The following is an 8,762-nucleotide window of genomic DNA, read 5'->3' on the forward strand; positions in this document are numbered from 1 at the left end:
TGGTTCTCCCATCTGTCTACTTTGGTCTTGTGCTCTGGTACTTGAGCTGCACAGGGAGGGAGACAGGCACAGATGACAGCCCCTCCACTGCTATGTGGAGCACATGAGAAATGCCTGACTCTACTCTGCTAGCATGCTGTGTGTTCCTTCTAACATCCATCTCTAAGGGAATCTATCCTCAATATGGCCTGATTAGGTCCTGTGGGTTTGACTGCTTAGTTGAATCTAAAAGCAGCAACTGAAACCCCACCCTGGGAAGGTAAAGTATCACAGATATAAATACGTTGCTCATTACATTTTCTAAAATACAAAATTTAAGACATAGTTGTTCATTAACACAGAACTGACACGCTACATTCATATAGAAAAAAATAAGTAGATCCAAGTATACAGTTTATTTTGTGAAAGGATGTGTTTCTGCGACGTGAATGAGCTCATGTGAAATTAGTAAATAAGAGAATGGCATCACTATAACATGGAATCACATTGGTTCATTGATTTTTCCCTGCATGTTACTATTTTGTGATGAAGCTTAAACACAAACTATACTAAGACAGCCAAACACAGCAATACAAGAATGCTGTACTGTGTATAGTGTATGTTTACTCCACCTGCTTTCTCTTTGTTCGGTGTAGCCAGCGGCTCTGCTTGGAAGTGTTTACTGTATGGTTCTCACAAGTCTATGTACATTTTACCCTTGTCCCCATTACTCAGATTTACAACTCCCCATACAGCTACCATGAGTTATTGTTACTGCTGATGTTGAAGGTAAAGAAATACTAGAGCAGCCAGGTGAAGTGGTACATGCCTGTAACCCCAGCACTTTGGGAGGCTGAGGCAGGTAGAATGCTTGAGCCCATGAGTTTGAGGTCAGCCTGGGTAACATGGTGAAACTCATCTCTACTAAAAGTACAAAAAGAAAATTAGCTGGGTGCGGTGGCACATGCCTGTAGTGTCAGCTACTCAGGAGGCTGAGGTGACAGAGTCACCTGAGCCCAGGAGGTGGAGGCTGCAGTGAACCAAAATCACACCACTGCACTGTAGCCTGGGCTACTGGAGTGAGACCTTGTCTTAAAAAAGAAAAGAAATGGAGAGGGAGAGGGAGAGGGAGAGAGAGAGAAGAGAGAAGAGAGAAGAGAGAAGGAGAAAAGAAAAGAGAAGAGAAGAGAAAAGAAAAGAAAAGAAAAGAAAAGAAAAGAAAAGAAAAGAAAAAAGAAAAGAAAAATACTAGAGTAGGCTGGGTGCAGTGGTGTGTACCCGTGGTCCCAGCTACTTGGGAGACTGAGGCAGGAAGACTGCTTGAGCCCAAGAGTTTGATGCTATAGTTTGCTATGATCGTGCCTGTGAATAGCTGCAGCACTCCAGCCTGGACAACACAGTGAGGCCCTGTCTAAAAAATAAAAAAAATTTAATAAAAGAAATACTAGAGTAGATACAGGACTTAGTTTATTGGAAATCTGATGTCTTTTTAAACTGAGCTCATAGTTCTACATGACTTGTTTCTGTTAGTGATCTGTTTACTTGTTTTTCCCACAAGTCTTGTTATTTTTAGTGTCCAATTTTGAAGAAAAAGGTTTTTAGGAAAGCATACATTGCATTATAGCAGAAGCACCTATAGTGCCTTGGAAAAAGTGAAAAAAGTTGCATAAATATGTGAACCCATTAAAAAATAAACAATTCTGCATGTGTTTGCACAGACATACATATACAACATTTATGAAAACTATATATCAAAAACTTACAGAGTGATTTCATCTGGACAGTGGAGCGCGAGAGCTGAAGGGGTAAAGGGACAAAACATTTATAACCTGTTTGAATAACTTTTGCCATAATTATGAATTATTTTTATTAAATAAAGTCTAGTAAAATTTAAAAACAAACTGACCTCTAATAACTTTTTTTCCCAATGGTTGAGCTCAGTGCACTTACCACCTTTTCAAGTTCCATTCCCTCCAGAACTGGACAATTAAAATGTTTTCGTGCTTCCTCCTAAGAACCAGAAGAAAAAATCAGAAGAAAATATGGTACAAAAGTACCATAAAGATAGTGGCAAACTTTTCATCACATGAATATAAGTTAACATTAAAAAATTACTTTCTTGAGAAAAGAGAATTTCTATTTAAAATATGGTTTTTAACATAATTAAATATTTTGATGCAATCACACTGTTTTGCTAACAAATTACTACTTCTCTTAGTATCTTTTCCTCTCTCTGAAGATTTTCACTTTTGTACCATATAGCTAAAAAAGTTATAGACTAGTATGATTGACAGTTGTAACTCATGTTAGTAACAATTTTACACTTTTTAATTTTATTTTAAATTGACAATTTATAATTGCATATATTTATAGAGTAGAGTGATGTTATGATTTATGAACAATGTGAAGTAATTACATCAAGCTGATATATCCATCATTTCAAATACTTACTTTTTGTGAGGAGAACATTTTAAATTTACTTTCAGTTTAAAAATGTGCAATACACTATTCTTGTATTTTTAGTAGAGACGGGGTTTCACCGTGTTAGCCAGTATGGTCTCGATCTCCTGACCTTGTGATCTGCCCGCCTCGGCCTCCCAAAGTGCTGGGATTACAGGCATGAGCCACTGCGCCCAGCCGCAATACACTATTATTAACCATATTCACCATACTGTGCAATAGACCTCAAAAAAAAGAACAAAAAAAGTATTACTCCTGCCTGTGATTTTGTGCCCTTTGGCCATCATCTTACCATTTTCCCCAACCCCCAGCCTCTACAACCACTACCCGCTGCTTCTGAGTTCAATAGTTTTAGATGTCAAATGTAAGTGAAAACATTAGGTATTTGTCTCCCTGTTCCTTTTTTAGCATCATGTTCTCCAGTTTCATCCATGTTGTCACAAATGACAAAATTTCCAGCCCTTTTAAGGCTGAATAGCATTCCACTGTGATAGGTGGTGCCAACTTCCTGTGCAGTCCAATATCTGTGTATTAACTGTTGATTTCCCCATAACTTAACTATTCATAGCCTACTGTTGACAAGAAGCCTTACCAATAACATACGTTAATTAACACATATATTGTATATTTTATGTATTATGTACTGTATTCTTACAATAAAGCTAGAGAAAATAAAATGTTATAAAAAATATCATAAGGAAAATATACTCACTATTCATTAAGTGGAAGTGGGTCATCATAAAGGTCTTCATCCTTGTCTTCACATTGAAGAGGAAGAGTAGGAGTTGGTCTTGCTGGCTAAGGGGTGGCAGAAGTGGTAGAAGTCCACAAATAAGTGGACCTGTGCAGTTCCGACTTACGTTGTTCAACAGTCAATTGTATATAACCCGTTATCTTTACCCATTCATCTGCTGATGGACTGTTAGGCTGATTCCATAATGTGGCTACTGTAAATAGTGCTGCAATGAACACGAGAGTGCAAACATCTCTTTGACAAACTAGTTTCAAATCTTTTGTGTAAATATGAAACAAGGATTGTTGGATCATATGGTAATTCTATTTTTAGTTTTCAAAGAACTTCCATACAGTTTTCCACAATGGCTGTATTAATTTATACTACCACCACCATTGTACAAGGATTCTCTTTTCTCCACATCCTCACCAACACTTGTTACCTTTCGTTTCTTTTCTTTTTAAAATACGGAATGCTCCGTGAATTTGCATGTCATCCTTGCATTGGGGCCATGTTAATCTTCTCTGTATCATTCCAATTTTAGTATTTGTGCTGCCAAAGCGAGCAGTCTTTTGTCTTCTTGATAATAGTCATCTGACAGACATAAAATGACACCTCATTGTGGTTTTAATTTGCATTTCCCTAAGGATTAGTAATGTTGAGTATTTTTTTGTGTACCTGTTCATAATTTGCATGTCTTCTTTTAAGAAATGTCTATTTAGGTCCCTGGCCCACTTTTAAAATGGGCTATTTGTACACAGTTGTTTGCATTCCTTATATATTTTGGATATCTTTTCTGACGAATGGCTTGCAAATATTTTTTCCCAATTTGTAGACTGTCTCTTCACACTTTTGTTTCCTTTGCTGTGCAGCAGCTTTTTTGTTTCATCTAATCCCATTTGTTCATTTTTATTTTTGTTACCTGTGCTTTTAGTGTCCAATTCAAAAACTCATTGCCCAAACCAATGTCATGTAGTTGTCCCCTTATGTTTTCTTCTAGTAGTTTTACAGTTCCTTGTCTTATGTTTAAATATTTAATACATTTGGAGTTGGTTTTTGTATATGGTGTGAGATAAAGGTCAAATTTCATTCTTCTGCGTATGGATACCCAGTTTTCCCAACACCATTTATTGAAGAGACTTTTTCCCATTGTGTATTCTTAGCACCTTTATTAAAAATCAATTAACCATAATTGATTAATCATAATCAATCAAGTTAATCATAATTTATTCTGTTCCATTCATCAATGTGCCTATTTTTATGCCAGGAACATGAAATTTTAATTATTATTCCTTTGCAATATAGTTTGAAATACTACAAAGATAAAGGCATCACACTGCCTAAATAGCTTTGTTCTTTTTGCTCACGATTGCTTTGGCTATTCGGGTTTTGTTTTGTTTTGTTTTTTTCAATTTTTCATTTTTTTTTTATACTTTAAGTTCTAGGGTACATGTGCACAATGTGCGGGTTACATATGTATACATGTGCCATGTTGGTGTGCTGCACCCATTAACTCGTCATTCACATTAGGTATATCTCCTAATGCTTTCCCTCCCCCAACCCCACAACAGGCCACGGTGTATGATGTTCCCCTTCCTGTGTCCAAGTGTTCTCATTGTTCAATTCCCACCTATAAGTGAGAACATGTGGTGTTTGGTTTTTTGTCCTTGCGATAGTTTGCTGAGAATGGTGGTTTCCAGCTTCATCCATGTCCCTACAAAGGACATGAACTCATCATTTTTATGGCTGCATAGTATTCCATGCTGTATATGTGCCACATTTTCTTAATCCAGTCTATCATTGATGGACATTTGGGTTGGTTCCAAGTCTTTGCTATTGTGAATAGTGCCACAATAAACATATGTGTGCATGTGTCTTTATAGCAGCATGATTTATAATCCTTTGGGTATATGCCCAGTAATGGGATGGCTGAGTCAAATGGTATTTCTAGTTCTAGATCCTTGAGGAATCGCCACACTGTCTTCCACAATGTGGAACATTTGGAAGTTGTTCAACCACAAACAATGGTTGAACTAGTTTACAGTCCCACCAACAGTGTAAAAGTGTTCCTATTTCTCCACATCCTCTCCAGCACCTGTTGTTTCCTGACTTTTTAATGATCATCATTCTAACTGATGTGAGATGGTATCTCATTGTGGTTTTGATTTGCATTTCTCTGATGGCCAATGATGATGAGCATTTCTTCGTGTGGCTATTCGGGGTTTTGTGTGTGTGTGGTTCTATATGAATGAGGATTTTTTTCCTACTTCTGTGAAAAATGACACTGGAATTTTGGCAGGGATCTCACTGAATCTGTAAACTGTTTTGGGTAGTATGGACATTTTAACAATATTAATTATTCTACTCCATGAACATAGGATTCCTTTTTATTTATTACGTCTTCTTCAGTTTCTTTCATGTAGTTTTCAGTGTACAGGTCTTTTACTTCCCTGGGTAAATTTATTCCTAAGAATTACTTTTTTTGGTAGCTATTGTAAATGAGATTGTTTTCTTGATTTTTCAGGTAGTTTTCTGTTAGCATATAGTAAACTACTGATTTTTGTGTGTTGATTTTGTATCCTGCAACTTTATTTATTAATCCTCACAATTTTTTAATGGAGTCTCTAGGATTTTCTATATACAAGATCATGTCATCAGCAAATAGCAACTATTTCACTTCTTCCTGTCCTATTTGAATGCCTTTTATTTCTATGGTCTGACTGCTCTAGCAAGGACTTCCAATACCACGTAGAAGTGGTAAGAGTGTTCTTACCACTATGTTCTTCAATACTCTGTAGAATGTAGAAGTGGTAAGAGATCTTGGAGGAAAGGCTTTCAATTTTTCATTAATGAGTATAAGGTTTGTTGTGGGTGTCTCTTATATGATCTTTATCGTGCTGAGGTACTTTCTTTTTGCACCTAATTTGGTTAGTTTTTTTTTTCTTTTCTTTTTTTTTTTTTTTTTTTGAGACGGAGTCTCACTCTGTTGCCCAGGCTGGAGTGCAGTGGCCCAATCTTGGCTCACTGCAAGCTCCACCTCCTGGGTTCACGCCATTCTCCTGCCTCAGCCTCCTGAGTAGCTGGAACTACAGGAGGCTGCCACCACGCCCGGCTAATTTTTTTGTATTTTTTAGTAGGGACAGAGTTTCTCTGTGCTAGCCAGGATGGTCTCGATCTCCTGAACTCATGATCCACCCACCTCGGCCTCCCAAAGTGCTGGGATTACAGGCGTAAGCCACCACGCCTGGCCTAATTTGGTTAGTTTTTAACCATAAAAAGATGTTGAATTTTGCTAAATGATTTTTCTGCATCTACTGAGATGATCATATGGTTTTTGTTTTTCATTCTGTCAGCGAGATGTATCACATTTATTGATTTGCTATGTTCAGCCATCCTTGCATCCTGGGGATAAATCTCACTTGATCATGATGGATGACCTATTTAACGTGTTGTAGAATTCAGCTTGTTAGTATTTTGTCGGAAAATTTTTGTACTTAATGCTCATCAAGGACATTAGCCTGTAATTTTCTTTTCTTGTAATAGCCTTGTCTATATTTGTTATTAGACTAATACCGCCCTGGCAAAAAGAGTCTGGAAGTAATCCCTCCTCTTCAATTTTTTGGAAAAGTTTGAGAGGGATTGGTATTCATTCTTTGTTAAATGTTTGGTGAAATTCAGGAGTGAAACTGGTTCTGGGCTTCTCTTTGATGGTTGACTTTTATTACTGATTCAATCTCATTACTCATTATTGGTCTGTTCAGATTTTTCATTTCTTCATGACTCAGTCTTCAAAGGTTCTCTCTGTCTAGGAATTTGTTCATTTCTTGTAGGTTATCCAATTTGTTGGTATATAATTGTTTATAATAGTCTCTTATGATCCTTTGTGTTTCTGTCATATCAGTTGTAATGTCTCCTCTTTCATTTCTTATGTTATCTGCATCTCTCTAACTAAAGGTTTGTCGGTTTTATCTGTTCAAAAAATCTACTCTGGCCAGGTGCGGTGGGCTCACACCTGTAATCCCAGCACTTTAGGAGGCCGAGGCAGGCAGATCACTTGAAGTCACCAGTGCCTCCTCTTAGGATCAGTGGTATTATTTCTATAATGAGTGATCATTTTATTTGGTATCTGTATTAGTCAAGGTTCTCCAGAGAAACGGAACCAATAGGATGTGTGAATATTATCTATATAAATGTGGAAAAAGATACGAGAGAGGAGGGGAGGAAGAGGTTTCCTTTTTTTTTTTTTTTTTTTGAGACAGGGTCTCACCCTGGCCAACATGATGAAACCCCCATCTCTACTAAAAATACAAAAATTAGCTGGGCATGGTGGTGGGTGCCTGTAATTCCAGCTACTCAGGAGGCTGAAGCAGGAGAACCACTTGAACCCAGGAGGTGGAGGGTGCAGTGAGCCGAGCTTGTGCTATTGCACTGCAGCCGGGGTGACGAGGGAAATTCTGTCTCAAAAAAAAAAAAAAAAAAAAAAGTTGCTCAGTACAATAAAACCTTGCTCATTGGGTTCTGTCTGTCCTTTAGTTAGAGATTTCCAGAGATAGGAAATAGCCCAAGAGCACTGCAAAACTTTAGAAGTCAGACAGCTGTACAAAGGCAAGGAAAAGGGGGAGGGAAAATAGCCGTGGTGCCCAGATATTTGGCCCAGATATTCTGGATGTTTCTGTGAAGGTGTTTTCTTGAATAACATTGAAATCAGTGGACTCTGAAGTAAAGATCACCTTCCATAATGTGGGTGGGCCTTGTCCAATCAGTAGAAGGCCTTAGGAGAACAAAGACTGATCTCCCTTGAACAAGAAGTCATTCGGCCTTTGTACTCAAACTGCAACTCTCCCCTGAGTCTCCAGCCTGCTGGACTACCCTATCAGATTTGAACTCGCCAAGCTTCCACAGTCATGTGAACCAAATCCTTAAAAGTTATCTCTTGGACAGGTGTGGCGGCTCATGCCTGTAATCCCAGCACTTTAGGAGGCTGAAGCAGGAGGACTGCTTGAGCCCAGGAGATTGAGACCAGCCTGGGCACATAGTGAGACCTCATCACCTCAAAAAATAAATAAAATTAGCTGGGCCTGGTGGTGGTGCGTGCCTGTAGTCTCAGCCACTCAGGAGGCTGAAGTGGGAGAATCACTTGGGCCCAGGAGGCAGAGGTTGCAGCAAGCCGAAACCACACCAATACACTCCAGCCTGGGTGACAGAGTGAGACCCTGTCTCAAAAAAAAAAAAAAAGAAAAAAAGGAAAAGAAAGAAAGAAATCTCTTCCTCCCCTCCTCTCTCGTATTCTTTCTCTGTGTGTACATATATATAGAAATATACGCACATCCTGTTGGTTCTGTTTCTCTGGAGAACCCTGACTAATACAGACACCAAATAAAATGTTAAGTCATTATAGAAATGGTACCACTGATCCTAAGAGGCATCACAACACAGGAGGCACTGGCCTAAAGCACTGAGTAGGATGGGAGCCGTGAGAGTCATTGCCAAGTTTCCATTTCCTCAGATTTCTCGTGGCCCATAGCTTTATTGCACTGCCTTTATATTACTTTTCCTACTATAGGCTCTAAAATATTACAAGTTCTTAAAT

General features: G+C 38.3%; 1 non-coding gene across 1 annotated transcript; it reads right to left on the minus strand.

The window, feature by feature from the left end:
- Positions 1–3,633: 3,633 nt before the first annotated feature.
- On the minus strand, positions 3,634–3,740 carry LOC115836008. Its single transcript, XR_004031012.1, has one exon. It is a non-coding gene; the product is annotated as a U6 spliceosomal RNA (small nuclear RNA).
- Between the last annotated feature and the right edge of the window lie 5,022 nt (positions 3,741–8,762).

This window comes from Nomascus leucogenys, chromosome 1a (assembly GCF_006542625.1).
Source record: "Nomascus leucogenys isolate Asia chromosome 1a, Asia_NLE_v1, whole genome shotgun sequence".
Taxonomy (NCBI): Eukaryota; Metazoa; Chordata; class Mammalia; order Primates; family Hylobatidae; genus Nomascus; species Nomascus leucogenys.